Source organism: Protopterus annectens, chromosome 2.part1 (genome assembly GCF_019279795.1).
Source record: "Protopterus annectens isolate FY-2018-M chromosome 2.part1, PAN1.0, whole genome shotgun sequence".
NCBI lineage: Eukaryota > Metazoa > Chordata > Ceratodontiformes > Protopteridae > Protopterus > Protopterus annectens.
In genome coordinates, this window is record NC_056729.1 from 409,717,429 (window position 1) to 409,736,738 (window position 19,310).

Consider the following 19,310-nt stretch of genomic DNA (forward strand, 5'->3'; position numbering starts at 1 on the left):
TTAAACAAGGAGAAAATTACAGTCATCTGCCTGTTGGGTGCCAGGATCCGCCACATAACGCATGCACTCAAGTCACTCCACAACAAGTACAAATATGACTGTCATTGTCCATGTTGGAGTGAATGACTTGAGACGTACCTCCCTGGACTACATGAAAAGAGACATGGAAGAGCTCTCGGATCATGTGGCCCAGGCACTTATGACTCTAGCCCTGAGTAGCATCCTGCCTTCGCCCAGAAAGATACCACAATATAAGGAAAAAATGATTGACTTCAACAATTGGCTAAGCTTCTGGTGTCATTCAAAGAGGATCCAGTATCTCTCTGCCTGGGACGACATGATCGACAGACCACAATGCTTTGCCAGAGATGGTCTGCACCTGTCGCCCCTGGGATTCAGGTTACTGGCTAAGGCTCTTGCCACCCCTATAGTGCCTTTTTTACGCAAGGTTCAAAGGACAAAACCACCACCGTAACCGGTACAAGCATGCAAAATCTGAAGGTAATGCTACTCAATGCTAGAAGTCTAAACCTCAAAATGCATCTCGAGGCACTCCTAAAAATGGAGAGCATCGATGTCTGTGCAGTAACTGAGACCTGGTTCAAGGCTCCAGAGAGCACCCCTGCAATACCAGGCTACAACTCGTACCAAACTTTTCAGCCACCAAACCAGGACCGAAACACTAAAGGTGGAGGAGTGTCAATATTCACCAAGAATATTCACACCACCAGGCTAGTTGCCCAAAACAATGCGTCTGAAATTCTCCAGGTGCAGCTAACACTAGGTAAGACTGCAATCCATATTGTAGCTTGCTACAGATCCCCCACCAGTACCCCAAGATTCTCACTACACCTTTCTAAACATACTGGAAAATATTAAGATAGAACCAAACACCGTAATACTGGGTTATTTTATCTACCCTGCCATTAACTGGGAAAACTACTCATGTACCAACACTTTTGCCCAACGGTTCTTGGAATTCATAAATTCCAATGCCCTGGATCAACTAATCCATAGTCCCGCCAGGGGCTCCAATATCTTAGACCTAGTCATTACCAACACGGGAAATCGATGCTCCACACCTATGGTCACCCCCTCGTTAGTCAGGTCTGACCATAAGCTAATCAACCTTAACATCCACATCCCACCCCCCAGTAAGGAAACTTCCATAAAAAACTTCTCCAAAGCCAACTTCATGCTACTCAAGTCAGAAGTGACGAACTTCATGACACCCATGCAGACGGGAACTGAAAGTTCAACTGCTGAATCCTACACAAAGGCACTGTACGAGCACATCCATTCATGTATGAATCATGCCATCCCAAATAGAACCAAGATGTTCTCATCCAGAAAAAGGAAGCCAATCTGGTGGTCCCCTGCCATAAACAAACTTTACAACAAAAGGAAGAAACTGCTGCGGAAAAGAGGAAAATCCCAGGATGCCAAAAACTCCCTTACCAGCCTCAGTAAAAACTGAAATCCCTCATAAAATCCTTCAAAGCTAGTTACGAAAATAAAATTGCCAAAGATTCCAAAGACAACCACAAAGCATTCTATAACCATGTCAATAATCTAAATGGCAATGCTCAGATCTGCTCTGAGCTAAAACAGAATGGCATTAAATATACTGATACCAAGGATATTGCCAATATCCTGGCAGATCGATTCATTGCCAACTTCACCCCCTAAATGGCCCATCTCAATACTGGAAGATTGCCAAATTCCGGTAATAACGGCCACACAGGTAAAAAAACGCACTCTCCAAAGCTAAGAATACAGCATCCATGGGACCAGATGACATCCCGGGCTGTGTACTACATGAACTACAATATGAACTGGCACCTCACCTAAGTGTCATGTTTAATCATAGCCTCACCTCAGGTTTCGTGCCCACTGAGTGGCGCAGAGCTACAGTTATCCCTCTCCACAAGGGTGGGGGGATCCACCTTGGATCCCGGAAACTACCTTCCCATCAGTCTGACGAGCCTTATCTGCAAGGCCATGGAACTTATAAGACATTAGCAAACTTCAAACACTGGACCCCACCCAGTTTGGGTTCGTGAAGGGCCGATCTTGTCTCCTGAACCTGATTGACTTCTTCGAATCAGTCTCCAGAGCCATGGACAAGGGTAAGGTGGTCCACACAGCCTATCAAAACCTTGCCAAGGCCTTTGACACCATCCCACACTCTGGAATCCTAGATAGACTTACTAAGCTGGGCATTAATCCCTACATCACCCAATGGGTTACTAACTGGCTTACTGATGGAACCCACACTGTAAAAGTAGCCGACTCCAAATCCAGCTCCAGACAAGTGGAGTACCCCAGGGTTCAGTCCTGGGACCGCTCTTGTTTGGCATCTACTTCTCTGAAGTACAGGCCAACACTAAGGGACTCTGGCTAACAAAGTTTGCAGATGACTGCAAACTGGGAGCCATTATTGAATCCCCAAATGATGTGGATACTCTACAAAAGGGCCTTACAGAAACAGATGCTTGGTGCCAGAGCCATGGGCTCAAGCTCAATGCCAAGAAATGTATAGTTATCCCCTTTGGGAAAAAAAACATGTACCCGTGAATTACCATATAGGTGGCAGTACACTAAACACTGAAAGTGTGATAAGAGACTTGGAGACACAGGTGGACAGTGGTCTCACCTTCGATAACCACATCGCCAAAACAGTCAGGAAGTCCTATGTGGCACACCTCATCACTAAGGGCTTTTCATCCAGAAAAAAGGAAGTCATTGTCCCACTGTACTCGTCCGTCATTAGACCCATTATAGAATACAACTCCCCGTTTGGTATGTACCTCTCAAGACATCTGCAACAACTGGAAAGGCCGCAGAAATACCTCACTAAAAGAATCACAGGCCTAAAGCAGATGCCCTATGCTGACAGCCTTAAAAAACTCCAGCAATACTCTGTTGCATACCGTCTACTCAGAGGCGATCTCTGCTTAACATACAAGGCCATGTCAAACCCAGAGCTGTTGGACATGCTACACTTAAAGAAATCCCAATCCCTCAGAGCCACACGCTCCAGGGATCTAAACCTTGTCATCACAATAAACAAAACATGCTGGAGGGATAGGTTCCTGACCCAGAGACTCCCCAGACTCTAGAATAGATTGCCCATACATGTTAAGCAGAGTGCCTCTTTGGCCCTCTTCAAAAGGAACCTTGATTGGATGGGAAAAAGGAAATTCACCCCGGGGATCACGTCAGTCACCCTATTAGACAGGGGTCCAGGGAAGTAAATAGTGTGGGAAGAAATAGCCAGGGAATTGTTATAGCTGGGCGTGTATAGGCCTTAGTGCTGATAGCCTAGTAACAACCTATGAATCTATGAAAATACAATCTGCTGTAAGAAGCCAGACAATTCATATACTACAGCTTGTTGTCCATATCAGGTCAGTACATGAGCCACAATGGCCAGAATGAACCCCACCACTCCTTTACATACTGCCTTGACTCTGATTCGAACCGAGGTTGCTGCAACCACAGGGCAGGGTGCTAACCACTGTCTGGACAGGAGCTTCTCTTTTAGTGACAGTCTAAGCACTGTTAACCAGATGGCTTCAACACAATAATCTCCACAGTCTTTTGAAAAACCTTGAGTGTAGCAAACCCCAAGTGTGCTTATTTTTCGTTGATTCCAGGTTCTGGCCATCAAGCCCCCCCCCCTTGTTTCAATCAATGGCCCCTACAGTGGCAAGAGCTCTGTGGCCTATACGTTCATGCTTGAGGGATGGGGAGTTGCTTTAAATTTGGGCTTTATCTTTATGTGGAGTTAGTGCTGGTCTTCATTTCCTTAACATGGAAGCTAAAGTCTGCTACATTAGACAGAGCTCTTTAAAACCATTCCGGTTGTGTCCACTTCATTGCCTTCTTTGCACTGTTATGATACCCCAGAGCTTTCAGTGCTTTCTGCAGCAGTCCTTGTGGACTTCAGTAAAGGATTTTCATTTCACTTTCATTGCGATACATACATGGAAGAACCCTGGCAGTTTTGGCTTTCTCCAACCAGTAATCCAATCTGTTCAAGGCCTGTATGGTTCTCTGTTGGTAATCATTCTTACTGAGTGTGATATCTTAGATTGTCTAAATCCCATTAAGTAAGGCACCAAACATGACTGCCCTGTATCCCCTCATTCTTTCTTGCTGTTGATCAACTAGTGAAATGTTGGTGCTTTCAAGGCACATAAATATTGTTTGAACATCCAAGTTACACAGGCAGCACCACCAAGATGCACACACATGATTTATAGGCTAACTGTTGAAAAAGTGCATACTCAGTGCCATAAAGGCAGATTTCTCTGCAAAAATTGTCAGTGCCATAGTAAAACGATACAAGGCGTAAACAATACATCTTGCATGGACCAACTTAAAGTTGTAGTCTGTATTCTATAGACTGCTAATAGGTAACCTGTTTCTGGCATATAAGGAATCCTCTGACATGATATTGGTGGACCTATTACATATCAGCAAGTCAAATGGCATTAGAAATGCTCATTCTGGGGATCTAAGCCTCTTGTGTAATATCTACAAAATGGCTTTGAGGGTGAAAGATATCTCACAGAGAGGATGCCATTGCTGTGGAACAGACTCCCTATCCATGTAAAACAAAGCTCATCCCTGTCCATATTCAGGCATCACTTGGATTTATGGATGGGTAATAGTAAATTTACTCTGTGCTACTATTGGATAGAGGCAGCGCCTAAATGTTTAACCCACTCGTAGGTCCCCTCAAATTATCTGCGTTAAGATCCCAGTTATTCTCACTAGGGTAATATAAAATTATCGACCACAGCGTGGATAGGGCCAGTATAATACCAGACAGGATAGGTTAAGTCAAGCACCAAAAGGGAAATTGGCTAGGATTAAAATGGACTACAAGGGCAGCTAGTCTAGTATTATGAAGACCCTATAAAGCAGGTAAAAACCTGATGCTATAATAATAATCCCACACAAACAGATGCTACTGTAAAAGTCCCAAGCAAAGGAAGTATCTGCATACTTAACAGTTTGATTCTCCCTGTAAAGTAAATAAGTTGATTAACATAATATACAGCGATTCAGTAATCAGTATGCAGTGTCCCTTCAAGTGCCTTTGAAAGACCCCTTATTTATTAGTAAGGCACTTTGCAAGCCACTTTTTTTGTAGCTGACAACAGCATGCTGTGAATTATGTGGGTTTGAATGAGTTTTTATTTCACTGATTTACAGGTAAAACATTTGAGGTTGTATGTCCAATGTATGACTTCAGTTCGTAGGCATTGGAGTACATAGACTGACATATGAGCACGGATACTCAAACTTTCTCTCCTTCAGCTCAAATGCAGTTATGCTTCTGTCGGACTGATCAGCATTTGGTCATTGGTACCATTGTTTCAGTCATTTATACAGATAAGTCCCCCTTTGGGAGCCTTCCTTTTTAGATACGCAAGTTTAGGTGTCAGCTAGGAGAGGTAAGTGCAAGTGTTGTCCATTTAAGGACTTGCATACCAAGTGTCTTTTTTGCCTAGGTCCGGAACATCACAAATCTTGCTCAGTATTCATTCTCAAAACCCTTAGGTCGAGGTTTTCCACTCTCAACACTTTTATAGACACCCAGTGTCTTAAGCACTTGGCCCAGTCCAAGATGGCTGACTCCACAGCCTCCGACATCCCTCTGCAGCTGAAAAAACTAGAGAGGCTGCAAACAGATCCACAGTCCAACATTTCTGACTTGACTTGCCTGCTGAGGTTCCAGAACCAGCAGTACATCAGGTTACCTGTTAGTTGCCCTGCTACCAAGACCCCGTATGGCTCCTGAGGAATTGCAGTCTGCTGATGCATCTGATGAGCCTCGTCATTTTCAAGAACAGCACACCATCTCACAAATTTTAGGTAGAGAAGAGATCCAGGGCTCCCTAATAGAAACCAGACATGGTTACAAACATCACATCTCATCCAGATAAAAGAAAAAGCAATAGACTAGGCATGTGGCCTGTCCATCAGCATCTATAGAAATGGTGTGGACAGACTTTTCAAAGGGGTTATTCAAAGCTACTATGTCTTTGAAACCTCCCTCCTTTGGGTCTCTCTAACCACTGGCTACTCCTGAAAAACCTGCCCTGGTTTCCTCTTTTGAAGGGAAACAGGACTACAACTCTAACCATTCTCTGGGCTGCATTCTCCAGGGCAAATCTCTTCTGAATAAGAGGGCACCCTATCGAGTAAGCTTCCTGTGGGGAGACTATACAGAAGATAATGAAACACTTTGAATGATAATCCACACAGCTGTCTGATGTTCAGAAGTGTTACAGCCTGATGGAGAAAGAATACCTTTGCCCCTACTGTAGTCCCTCCTGTTCTTCAGGCTTTCCGGGATGCCTTTTAGTCCACCTGTTCTGCAACTTATTCTCAGCCACCAGCTCCTACAAGACATGACAGGTTTTATGAGGTGCATCATGACCTAAAATATTTGTACAGGAATCCCGTGGCAGACTCCTCTTTAGTATCTCTATTTTTAGATAAGCCCTCTATTCTCCTATCCAGTAATAATGCACTACCTCTAGACAAAGATAATATGGCTATGGATAGATGGGGAAAGAAGGTTTACACCTCTGCTACCCTTGCTTTTAGGGCAATTAACTACCAGACTCAAAGGACAAAGTACTTGGTCACTGTCCTGCATTCCTTAAACAAAGTTATACTGGACCTTCCTACAGCAGAGTCTAAGCAACAAATGCAGAACTTACTATTCCAGGTCACTGAAATAGCCAGACACAGCATTATGTGCAGTCTTGATGCTGTGGATGCTTCTTCTAGGGCAGCTGCCATTGGATCCGTTGTTCACAGATATGCATGGGTTCACAGTTAGCCTATCCCTAAGGATTTCAAATCAAACATTATAGATTTTCCCCCTGGACAGAGACGTACCTTTTGGTCCTCAGGCTGCTAGCCAGTTCAAAATTCTCCAACCCCCAGGGTAAAACTATGAAAGACTGCAGACAGATTGTACTCTCATCACTCCCTAGATACCATAGGAGCTAACCATCTAAGTCTACCTCTTTCATTAGAAGAGATGCTAGGACAGCTCAGAAACAGACACCCCCCGAGGAAAACGTACTGTGGAAAAAAAAAACAAGGGAAGGAACCTCCAGCAGAGAGGCCTCCCTTCAGAAGCAGAAGTCTGTGACCACCTCTTCAGCCCCCCCCCCCCCCAGCGTCATTACCCCCTTTCCCAAACACTGTCACTCTCCCTGGGCAGGTGGGAAACTATTACCACAGACAGGCAAGTGTGTCCTCTCCATCGAGTATGGTTATGCCTTGTCTTGGGAATGTATCCCCCCCCCCCCTGAAAGGCAAGCCACAACCTCCTCAAAACCAAATATCTCTTCTGATCCCCATTATTCAAAATCTCTTAAATTATGACACCATTGAGCAAATCCCAAAGGACTTCATAGGAAAAGGGTTTTATTCCAAGAGTTTTCTATTCCCAGCAACAGGTCTGTCCTGAAAACTTACTTTGAGGGTACCTACTTTGAAAATGCTCTCTTCACACTTTTCTGCCTTTCATCCTTCCCTAGACTGTGTCGCTAAGTTTGAAGGACACCTACTTTACATGTAACCCATTTGTCCTCCTTGCAGGAGATTGTTCAAGTTTTCCTCTGGCTCCTTCCATTTTCAATTTACTGCTCTGCCTTTTGGTCTTTTGACAGCGTCAGTAGTGTTCACAAAGTGTCTACCTCCAGTAGTACCTTTCTGTCGCACTTGGGGAATCCAGATCTTCCCCCTACCCTGGACAACCTGCTAATCCAGGCTCTCTCCCCAGAAATTCTTCTTCAGCATTTACATTTAACCCTCCAACTTTGACAGGTCTGTGTTTCACTATGAACTACAAAAAATCCCACATGGTCCTTACACGGGATCTGTTTATCCTAGGCTGCAGACTGAACATACAGAAAATTCATGCCTTCCTCCCCCCAGTGAAAGTTCACAGTCTGTATATTTTTTCCCCCAAATTTCTCCTTTGCAGTGGGTGGTGCTAAGGACTTTGGGATTCATGGCAGCCACCATCCCTATGCCCCCCCCCCCCCCCCCCCCGGCTAGACTTCACATGTGTGAAATCCAGTGGTACGTGGAATCTCTGTGCTCCCAGCAGTGCCACCCCTTGGACATCCTAATACCCCCTCTTCCTGTGTCTCAAAAAGGAGCTGCTTTATTGGAAGGGATAGTTCATCCTCAACCCAGGACTGCCATTATCCCCACCTCCTCTTCAACAAGTTCGCATAGATATCTTGGACAAGGCATGGGGTGCATGGACAGGCTTACACCAAGTGCAGCGGAAATAGCAAACTCAGTTCCTGAAGCAAATGAGGGCTCTTCTGCAAGCTGTTCAGATTGTAGCCCAGGCCAGTCCTAGTTTACATAAACAACAACACAGTTATGTGGTACATAGGGAGGCACCAGGTCTTACCAACTGTTCAGGTTAACATAGGCGGCATGGAACTTGGCAGTACAAATAGACATCATGCTCACAGCCACATAACATCACTTCTCAGTACAGTGTGCTAGCAGACTCCCTAACCTGCTCCCTGGAGAACTCCCACGAATGGGCACTGAATGCAGTGTTTTTTTTTTCAGATGACTTCCTTTCAGTACTGCGCTCCTCAGGTAGACCTCTTTGTATCACCAACCAGCTACCCGCTCCCCCAGTTCTGCTCCAGGGACCCTTGCCCCACAGCTTGGAGAACAGAAGCCTTTTCCTTCCAGTGGGCAGAGAACTTTTCTATGTGCTTTTCCTCCTTTTCCTCTTGCAAAAATTCTTCTGAATGCACCCAGACTACTTTTACTAACATCATTTTGACCGAGGCAACATTGGTTTCCCCTGCTATTTCACCTGGCAAAAGGAAATGACAGGAGAATACCTCTTCAACTGGACCTGATAACTCAAAAAAAAAAAAAAAGAAAAAGGATTGCTGCTCCACCCAAGTCTGCCATCTCTCCCCTCATCGCTATGGATAAGATTCTAAGTGCTCAAAAACATCTCTTCTCTGAAGTTTGTTCAAGTCCTAGAAGAGGCCAGGAGGCCCACTACTAAAAAATCATAGGTAAATGAAAAAAAGTTTTTGTATTGGTGCCACAAACCGAGTCAGGACCCACTCTTCTCACAAGTTCCTACTATACTGCAATATCTCTGCAAACTACTTCAGTCAGGTTTGGCCTACTGTTTTATAAAAGCTCACTTGTCAGCTAATAGTGCCTGTCTCCCTCTTTCCCTCCACTTATGGCTAGGTTGGAAGTCAAGCTTTTCCCTAGGGAAGTCCTGCATCTTAATCCATCAAGGAAACCCATCTCTTCAGCTAGGGATCTTAACGTTGTAATATTCAGATTTTTATCTGGGCAAAACTGAATCCTTCAGAAAGACTTGACCAGCTGTTTGTGTATCAGTTGTTAGCCCTAAGTTGGGCTAGCTGGTCTCCAAACAAACTATTGCAGCTTGGATTTCTAAGGCTGTCTTTTTCTGCTACTCTGTGTGGTAAAGCCTTGCCTTCCCGGTCTAAAGCATATTCTGCTAGGGCAGTGCCTTCCTCGGGGACTTTTTACAAATGAGTAGACTTACAGGTCTGCTTTGGCGGCTGCTATTTGGTCCTCTGTATGCACTTTTGCTAAACACTACAAAATTGTTGGTTTCTCCAGGTCCAGGGCAGCCTTTGCTAGGTCAGTCTTGTCCAGACTGCTGAACAATTCTTCTACTCAGAAGCCAACAACCCTTCCTTTCTCCTTCGGTTTTGGGAAACGCCCATATGTCAGGAGTACTGCAACCATGATTTCAGCCAGGACATAGTGCAGTTGTCTAAAAAGTTACTATAACACTAGATGTCCTGCTGATCACTGTGGCAGTATTTTATCCTACTCTCCATCTTCTCTGCCTCACTTCAACTTTTCTATTCTTCTTCCTCTTTGCTTTAACGTCTGATCTGCTCCATGAGAATGGGGGAGTTTTCTTACCTGTTTGAGCTACAACCCTCCTAGCTGACCAGTATTCTTCTCTGAGTAGTCCTCAGGCCGCTGGCGTGGAGATTCTGAATATCCATTCTTGTGCATCCATCTGTATACCACAACACATATGAGCTGAGGTAATGCATTGGACATATGACCTCGGGAAGATGAAGCTTTGGTACACCAGCTAGACATCAGAGGTGACAACCCATATGTCGGCTGTACTGCAACAGTGCAGCTGTACTTTCTGTAGTAAGGTTTATAACGTTAATCACCACAACCAAGGAACAGTTGTCTATGACACAAATTGTCTGAAGGGTGTAGCACCTTAGTTTTACCAGTTGTGAGTTTAGAATAGAACATGGTTACAAAGTGTGTATTGTTAAGGCTACCTGACATAGCTCAAGTTTCTCCCGCGAGACTATTGTATATTAACTTTTCTTTTTTTTTTCTTGACAGGTTGAGAATTTGTTTTCCTTGATGTTCTTCGTGTTTCACTGTTGCAGTCATTACATTTGGGTAATCTGCTGGCAGGTTGCCCTCAGTCAGCCTGATTAACAAAGTCTTGAGTCCTGCGTCGGTTGCTGTCCCTTCTTCCATGACGTCAAGTCGTCAGGGGTATAAAACATGCAGCCGACGCCATTACATCAGTCTTTCTTGCCGCGCAGTGCCCGAAGCAGAAGCAGTCCGCAAGTGCCGGTCGGCCGACTCCTGAAATTTTCGTTTTCGAGTTTCAGAACCGAAGTCATTCAACTAAAAGCTAAGTACCCCATTGGGGAAACTTTTTCTTGCTCCTTACCGATGTCAGTAAAAGTTGATAATTGCATTACTTGTGAGAAGCAAATACCTCATAAGGATTTTCATTTGTACTGTATTCCTTGCCTAGGCCCTGACCACAACGTACCTTGCTGTCAGTTTTGTGCTAAATTTAATCAACTCACTATTGAACGTCTGTATATTTTTGCCTCTAAATATTTTGGCTCACGATTTAATTATCCAGAAATGTCGTTGGTTAGCAATCCGACTACCGGAATACCTAAAAAATGCAAAGAAAAAGACAGAGACAGGCCGTCGAGGTCCAAAACTGACGACGCTTCTCCTAAGCCAATCGCCAGTACTCAGTGAGGCGCTTTCGCAGCCCCTAATACCCACTACTTCTGATTCGCAGGCCTCTACTGAGACCCATTCGGAGTCCAGTATGCTGCGAGATGCTTCAAATATGGAACCCGCGGATATCTCTACCTTAGATGGGTCCGGAGCTGCTGTGCAGGCACCAGCTTCTGAGGGTGTTTTCAGGCCTACAGATTTGTGTATTAGACCGATGCCATCTTCAAAACTAAGGCCAAAATCTAAATCTATGTCTAAAAAAACGACGCCTGGGCCACGTGTGCAGGCCCCTATGCCTAAAAAACAAATGATCAAAATGGCTGAAGATTTAATTACTCTGATCAGGGGTAGCCAACCCCCTCCTAAGAGGCCTAGGCAAGACATTGATTATGAATCTTCGGAACAGGATTCTATTTCTTCTGACTCTTCTAATGAACAGGATTTGTCTATACGTACTTACGAGGACTCTGATGCAGAAGATTCCATTTCTTCTGCTCCCCCCCCCCCCCACCCCCTGAGGATTTTTCTTTTGGGGAAACTTTACATACCTTAAGGGAACATTTCCACTGGGAAAGTCAGGATTTCTCTGAATCTAAAAAGTGACTTGAGGATTTTCTTCTTCTTCCTCAGCATAGGCCTTTGGCTATACCTCCTGTTTTAGACATTGTTGATGTTTTTTCAGAATCTAGTATGGCTCCTGATTCTCTGCCTCTGGCTCCTTGTAAGCCAGACAGATACTACGGGGTTCCTGACTCCCACAAATTCCTTTTCAAAAATCCTATTGCAGATCCTGAAACCATTTCTCAAGTTCCCAAGGGCATTAAGGCCTCTACTGCTAAAAATCCTGCCCCTTCTGATAGAGATTCCAGGATGCTGGATTGATGGGGTAAGAATTTACACTTCTGCAACCTTGGCAATCAGGGCTTTAAACTGTCAATTTCATATGCTTAAATATCAGCAGCATATCATGGGACTACTTAAACAGAAAATTATGTTAATTTCTGACCATGTGGAAAATAAAGATTTACAGTAATTATTGCATTCAGCTGAACAAGTTGGAAAACATACTTTGCAATGTGGTTTTGATTCTTTGGAGGCCTCTTACAGGGCTGCTGTAACTGGGTCTCTGCTAAGAAGGCATGCTTGGCTCAAAGAGCAAACTCTGCCTGATCATGTTAAAGCAAAATTGTAGGCTGCTCCTTTACAACAGGATTGTCTCTTTGGTAATAAGGCTGAAGAAGTTTTAAAAAAGATGGAAGATAGTTAAATCTATGCAAACTGTGAAAGATTTCTTACAAGGGCAACCTCCAAGATTTAGTAGGCACTGGCCTACTAAGAACTGGTCCTTTCCAGTTCCTTCAAGAGCCACTCAAGTCAAACCCAGACATTCCAAAGGCTCCAGGTTTCAGTCACAAGGGACTTTTAGAACAAAACAATGGGGTGCCTCCTCCTCCTCCTCCAAATCTGGAAACAACAAGGCACCTCCCTTTGTAAACAGCCTCAATGACTTTCCTTTAGAATTACCTAGCACTTACCTTTTGGCCGCCCCTTTGGGGAGAAAACTGGCACTTCATGCAAGAAACTGGCAACTTATAACCCAGGACAAATGGGTTTTAAATATAGTATCCCAGGGATACAGATTCCATTTCCACATGTTGCCAATCCCAAACAGATGGCCAGACCTGCCCCCAAATCAGTGGGCAGAGACCCAGAAACAAGTACTGTCCCTCATGAGCATGGGGGCTATTCAGCCAGTACCAGAAGAGGAAAAGGGACAAGGTTTCTATTCAAGACTTTTCCTGGTGCCCAGAAAAGACAAGTCATGGTGTCTAATTCTGGACTTATCTACTCTAAACACATTTTTGGACATTCCAAAATTCAAGATGCTGACTCTTCAACAGTTACTTCCTATGCTAGGCAAAGATGCCTGGTTGGTAACTCTAGACTTAAGAGGCTTACCTGCATATCCTAATCAGGGAATCTTGCAGAAGATACCACCGCTTCAAAGCAGGCTACTTGCATTACCAGTTCTCTGCACTGCCCTTTGGCTTATCTACCACGCCCAAGGTCTTCACAAAGTGCTTGGCTCCAGTAATTGCATTTTGCAGGCAAAGAAATATTCAAATATATCCATACCTGGACGATTGTCTAATTCAGGCAGAAAACAAGGACATTCTTCTAAAGCATCTGTTATTTGTAAAAAGGGGTTCTAACTTGTCTAGGGTACACCATAAACAAAAATAAATCACAACTGGTACCCTCTCAAAAAATTACATTCCTGGGTGCAAGCTTGAATACAACTGCCCAGATGGCTTACCTTACGCTAGAAAAGCAAATTCATTTGGTAACTTGCTTAAAACAGGTGGCCGCAAAAACCCTGCTATCTGCAAGATAAATTCTGCAAGCCTTGGGGTTCATGGCCTCCTGCATTCTTCTAATTCCATATGCAAGACTGCATATGAGGAAACTTCAGTGGTACTTAAGTTTATGGAGTCAGCATTGTCACAGCCTGGAAACAATGATTCTATCATACCTTGCCTGCAACTAGAGTTCCTATGGTGGGCAGAGGCCTGCCACCAAAACAAGGGACTGCCATTCACTCCACCCTCTGCCTCCCAAACCCTAACTACAGACGCATCAGACTATGCTTGGGGGGCTCATCTGGCAGGGAAGTGCATTCAGGGCAAATGGAGCCCAAATCAAATGCACCTTCATATCAGTCAGAAAGAGATGCTAGGTGTACAGAATGCAGGGACAGCCTTCAAGGATCACCTTCATCCAGGGCAATTAATGATAGACAACACACAGTTATGTGGTACATAAGCAGGGGGGTACACACTCCTACCCCCTTTGCAGACTAGCCATGGCATTGTGGAACACGGCCTTGACCTACCAAATACAACTACAAGCTCAGTTCCTGCCAGGAAAGCTGAATACTCTGGCAGACGAACTAAGCAGAAATCTCATGGACCCACATGAATGGAAACTGGAACCATGGATTTTCAACATGTCGACACACAAATGGGGGAGTCCAGACATAGATCTTTTTGCCTCACCCCAGAACTGTCAGTTGGACAAATTCTGCAGAAGAACTCATCACAAAATAGCCTGGAAAGTTGATGCTCTTTCATTCAGCTGGAAAAACCTATCACTCTATGATTTTCCCCCTCTGCCTCTGCTCTCCAAAGTTTTACTAAAAGTCAAACAGGACAAACCAAAAATGATTCTGATTGCTCCAGACTGGCCTCGCCAACACTGGTACCCACCCCTGCACAATGTGTCGCACCTTCCACCGTGGCACCTGCCTCAAACACCTTACTTACTGTCTCAGCAGAACAACCAAATTCTGTATACTCTGCTCCAAACTTTGTATCTTGTAGCATGGCCAATCACCTAAATTCACCCTTAGCATCCCTCAGCAAACCTGTGATGGATGTCATTTTGGAGACGAGAAGGCCTAGTACTAGAAAGTCTTATGCTGACAAATGGAAAAGATTCTGTGCCTGGAACCAATCACAAGGAATAAGCACAGCAATGCCCAATATTCCTCAGATTTTACAATACTTAACTGAGATGCTTCACAAGGGCCTGTCTTTTTCTTCCATAAAAATCCGTGCCTCAGCCATTCAGCTCATTACAACACAGAACCTCCCCTCTTCTCTCATTCTCTGCTAAAGAAGCATCTCAGAGGGGCCAAAAACTTAAGACCACCCAGGAGAGCTCCAACCCCTGCCTGGGATCTCAATTTTGTATTGGAAAAACTCACTCTCCCTCCTTTCGAGCCAGCTGCTACTACAGACTTAAAATTTCTCTCCTGGAAAACAGCTTTCCTTTTAGCAGTCACTTCAGCTAGAAGGATTTCTAAATTACAGGCTCTTATGGCAGTGGAGCCTTTCATTATTTTTCATGCGGACAGGGTGCCTCTCAGGACCAATCCATCCTTCATGCCTAAGGTGGTATCCAGTGTGGCTCTTAATCAGACCATTCATTTGCTAACTTTCTTTCCCAATCCACAGAACAAGGGGGAGCAGACTCTGCATTCATTGGATGTACACAGGTAACTGAGATTTTACTTAAACAGGACAAAATCTCTAAGAAAATCTGAACAGCTGCTGGTGGCATTTGCTGCAGGGGCAGAGGGAAAGGCTATTTCAAAGCAGACTGTTTCCAAATGGATAAGCCATTGTATTCGTTTCTGCTATATGCACCATGGTAAAACTATCCCACGGAGGATCAAATCTCATTCCACCTGGGCTGCATCTACTTCTACAGCCTTTCTCAGAGATGTTCCTACCAGAGACATTCTAGATGCTGCTACCTGGAGCTCAGTTCATACGTTCACCAAACATTACCATTTACCTTTCTTCTCTAAATCCAGAGCTGGCTTTGCCACTGCTGTCCTGCATGGCCTTATAGCTGATCCTAATGCTGTATAAATCCATCCTCCCAACCATAGCTTTGGGAATCTACTCAAATGTAATGACTGCAACAGTGAAACATGAAGAACATAGTACAGTTGTGTACACTTACCATAAATGTAGATGTTCGAGTGTATTCACTGTTGCAGTCCTGGTTACCCTCCGTCCAGCCCCCTGTTTTTCTCTTACTGTACCTCTACTTTCTTTTACTATGCTTAAAAGCCTTTTGGGTGTATTTACTTTTGTTTGGAGGTATATTTTTTTTGGTTTTAATTGTGTGTGTGTGTGTGTCTATACATATATATATATATTTTGCGCTCCATTTGGGGGGCACCTGACATCTGGGGCAAGAAAAACTGATGTGATGGTGTCGGCTGCATGTTTTATACCCTTAACGTCATGGAAGAAGGGACAGCAGCTGACGCAGGATCCAAGACTTTAATCAGGCCGACTTTGGGCAACCTGCCAGCAGATTACCCAAGTGTAATGACTGCAACAGTGAATACACTCTTAACATCTACATTTATGCTAATTGTACACAACTGTACTTTCTCTCATCAATCAAATGATTTTCTTTCGGTCCAGCATCTGGCACGTTTCCATATGATGGGTTCCTTAAGTATTCCTTACTTGAAGTCTACCCTTCAAATTAATCATAAAGCTTCATGAAGGAGTTCTGTGACTACTTAGATAATGTATATAACTGGTGCCCCAATCGGATCAAAATTTAATGGGAAACAACACCCTGGTGGTATAATAACATTAATAAACTCTACAATAAAAGTGAATACCCTGCAAAGAATACAGCATATCAAATGGCCCTCATATAACATTAGAAAATTGACTAAACATTTAAAATACTATTAAGTCTACTAAAGCAGCCCATGGACTTGGGTTAGCATCTGTAGGTAAAGACATTTACTAATCTTGCTCTAGCTACATTAGGAAACTAAGAACAGTCAGCATTGCTGTGAACTGTGGCACCACGTACAGTTGTCCAGTAGACCTTGCCAACTTAATAAGCAAACAAATTCAGTGCAAAAATTACTACAGAAACAACTAGCAAAGCCCTACATATCCCTGAAACGCTCAAACCATCTGTGACACCCCACCTCTGAACCAGTAATCAAGGAGCCTCAATCCTCACCACTGGCACCAGTGGGGATGTACACTGGGAGGATGATAGGTACACACACAGCATTTTCAGATGCAGCTGTCTACATCAAGTGCAATTTCCCTTAAGAGCACACAGAGACCACAGTCAGTCTGGGGCTGGTTTCTCCCCTCTTTATCCAGTCCCCCAGTAAGATTCCCCACTGGCACAGCTGTAGAGTTGAGATCTCAGCTGAGTGAAAAGCAAAAAGCTTTCCTTCAGAACGTCAAAACCATTTAATGAACGACAAAGCTTTCAGATAAAAATCCTTCATCAGTGTTACAAAATTCCAAGTAGATGAACAGCCATTTATACAATTCAAAATTAATTCACATGACACAACCCACCCTATCAAATGCTGACAACATTATGCATAAATCAATTAATCCAACACAATCTTTTTTGAGCATACACTTATAAAAAGTTAAAAATACAAATAAAATACACAACCACCATTGGTTAAAATTAAAAAGGCTTAAATTACTTAACATAAAATACCACAAAAAACAACGATCCCAAATATGTAAAAAACGGATTTATTGCACTAAGGTATTGTTTAAAATCATAATTTGATTGCTCTTGTCAGAAGGTTTTACAACAAAATTTCTGATATTACAAAAATTACAAAAATCAATCCACTGTTGTCTACTTAAATTATAACAAACATCCATTTTGTTGCTCATTAATTCATTGTAATGCTTTTCCACCTCAAAACCTATAGCAGATACATAACCCTGTATACAATTATTTGTATAGAGAGGAATAAAACAACTTCTGACTTTAATTGCAGTGGTATCTAAATTAGTATATGCATTAGCAATAACCAGCGAGTTAATCAGGAATCCACGACTAACTTTCATGGAAAACGACATCATAGTGACTGGGGACAGCAGGGAAAGACTGGTGGTAAATTTAAGGGACAATTTAATAAAAGAAAAAGATGGTATTAATGAATGTGATGTACAGAATGATTTTTTATTAAATTTATCTGATAGTGTTATCTCTAACATTGTACGGTCAGCTTTATGCTTGGGATTGAAATTCATACCCACTGCTTTACCCAGACTTAATGTATTAAAAAGTGAAATTTTCCTATTAGGAAGAAAATTGCATTTGGTTGATTTTTTTTAGCAAAAAATAATGGTGGTGTAGATTGTGCACACTTTGATAGTGTTTCTGAAGATTCTTTTCAGTCGTGTGTCTGTGTTGGAAGATAGTGATGATTGTATTGCTAATGCATACACTAATTTAGATACCACTGCAATTAATGTCAAAAGTTGTTTTATTCCTCCCTATACAAGTAATTGTATACCGGGTTATGTATCTGCTATAGGCTTTGAGGTGGAAAAGCATTACAATGAATTAATGAGCAACAAAATGGATGTTTGTTGTAATTTAAATAGACAACAGTGGATAGATTTTTGTAATAAGACATTTTGTTGTAAAACCTTCTGACAAGGGCAATCAAATTGTGATTTTGAATTTTAAACAATATCTTAGTGCAATAAATCTATTTGTTACGTATTTGGGATTGTTGCTTTTTGTGGTATTTTATATCATTTTTTTTTTTTTTTTTTTTTTTTTTTTTTTTGTGGCATTGCATTAAATTACTTAACACTTTGTTTTAAAATAGGTGTAATGGTAACCTGTTTATTCAGGCCAAGGGTATACGTCAGCTTGCAAACGTATAATCTATTCATTTTCTTTAGTTTCTAGCCTATTGTTAATATCCCCCTTCTAATGTTAGTGTGTAGAACTTAATGGCTTTGAACAAATATGTAAGCAATTCACCATTTTCCTGCATATGTCGGGCAAGTGCATTCATCACAATCCCTCTATGCATGTCAGATTTATGCTCCAGGATTCTCTCCCTTAGTCTCCTGTTGGATTTTCCTATGTAAAATCCTGGGCAACACTGACAGGTAGCCATGTAGACAATCAGTGGGGTATTACATGTGTCACCACACTTAAAAATACATTTTTTCATATTGACCAGATGTGTAAAGTCACTCAATGTACGTATATCTACACAAGAAGAACAGTTATAGCAGGTACAGTACCATTCTTATTAAAAACAGCACGCTTCATCCTATTCCCAGCAAAGTCCTTGTAACATGAGCATTGTTTTAAATTGTTATAGTTCCTATAGGTAAACAGTGGTTTATCACTTAACCATTTTTCATGGCTAGGTATAGCCTTCAGTATGTCCCAATTATTTCTTATAATTTCCTCCACTGGTCGACTAGCCCTACTGTAGGTCATAAGATATCTAAGGGGTTGAATACCATGATTAATTGGTGCTTGCATATTTGGATCATCTTGATTAGAAAAACAGGGTCTAGCTTTGTCAAATCTTAACTCCAGCACCTCATTCCTAAAAGCCTCTAATTCCTTAGGGTCCTAACCCCTAGCCTGGAAGTCCTCCGTCAATTTGGGGAAATTTAAGCCTTGTTAATTTTAACCAATGGTTGTTGTGTGTTTTATTTGTATTTTTAACTTTTTATAAGAGTAATGTCAGCATTTGATTGGGTGGGTTGTGTCATGTGAATTCATCTTGAAATTGTATAAATGGTTGTTCATCTACTTGGAATTTTGTAACACTGATTAAGGATTTTTATCCAAAAGCTTTGCCGTTCATTAAA

At 42.7% G+C, this 19,310-nt stretch overlaps 1 protein-coding gene across 2 annotated transcripts in view; it reads left to right on the forward strand.

Moving 5' to 3' along the window:
* NAF1 (nuclear assembly factor 1 ribonucleoprotein) overlaps positions 1-19,310 on the forward strand; it is a 1,472,570-nt gene that overhangs the window by 1,250,627 nt on the left and 202,633 nt on the right. The window lies entirely within an intron of this gene.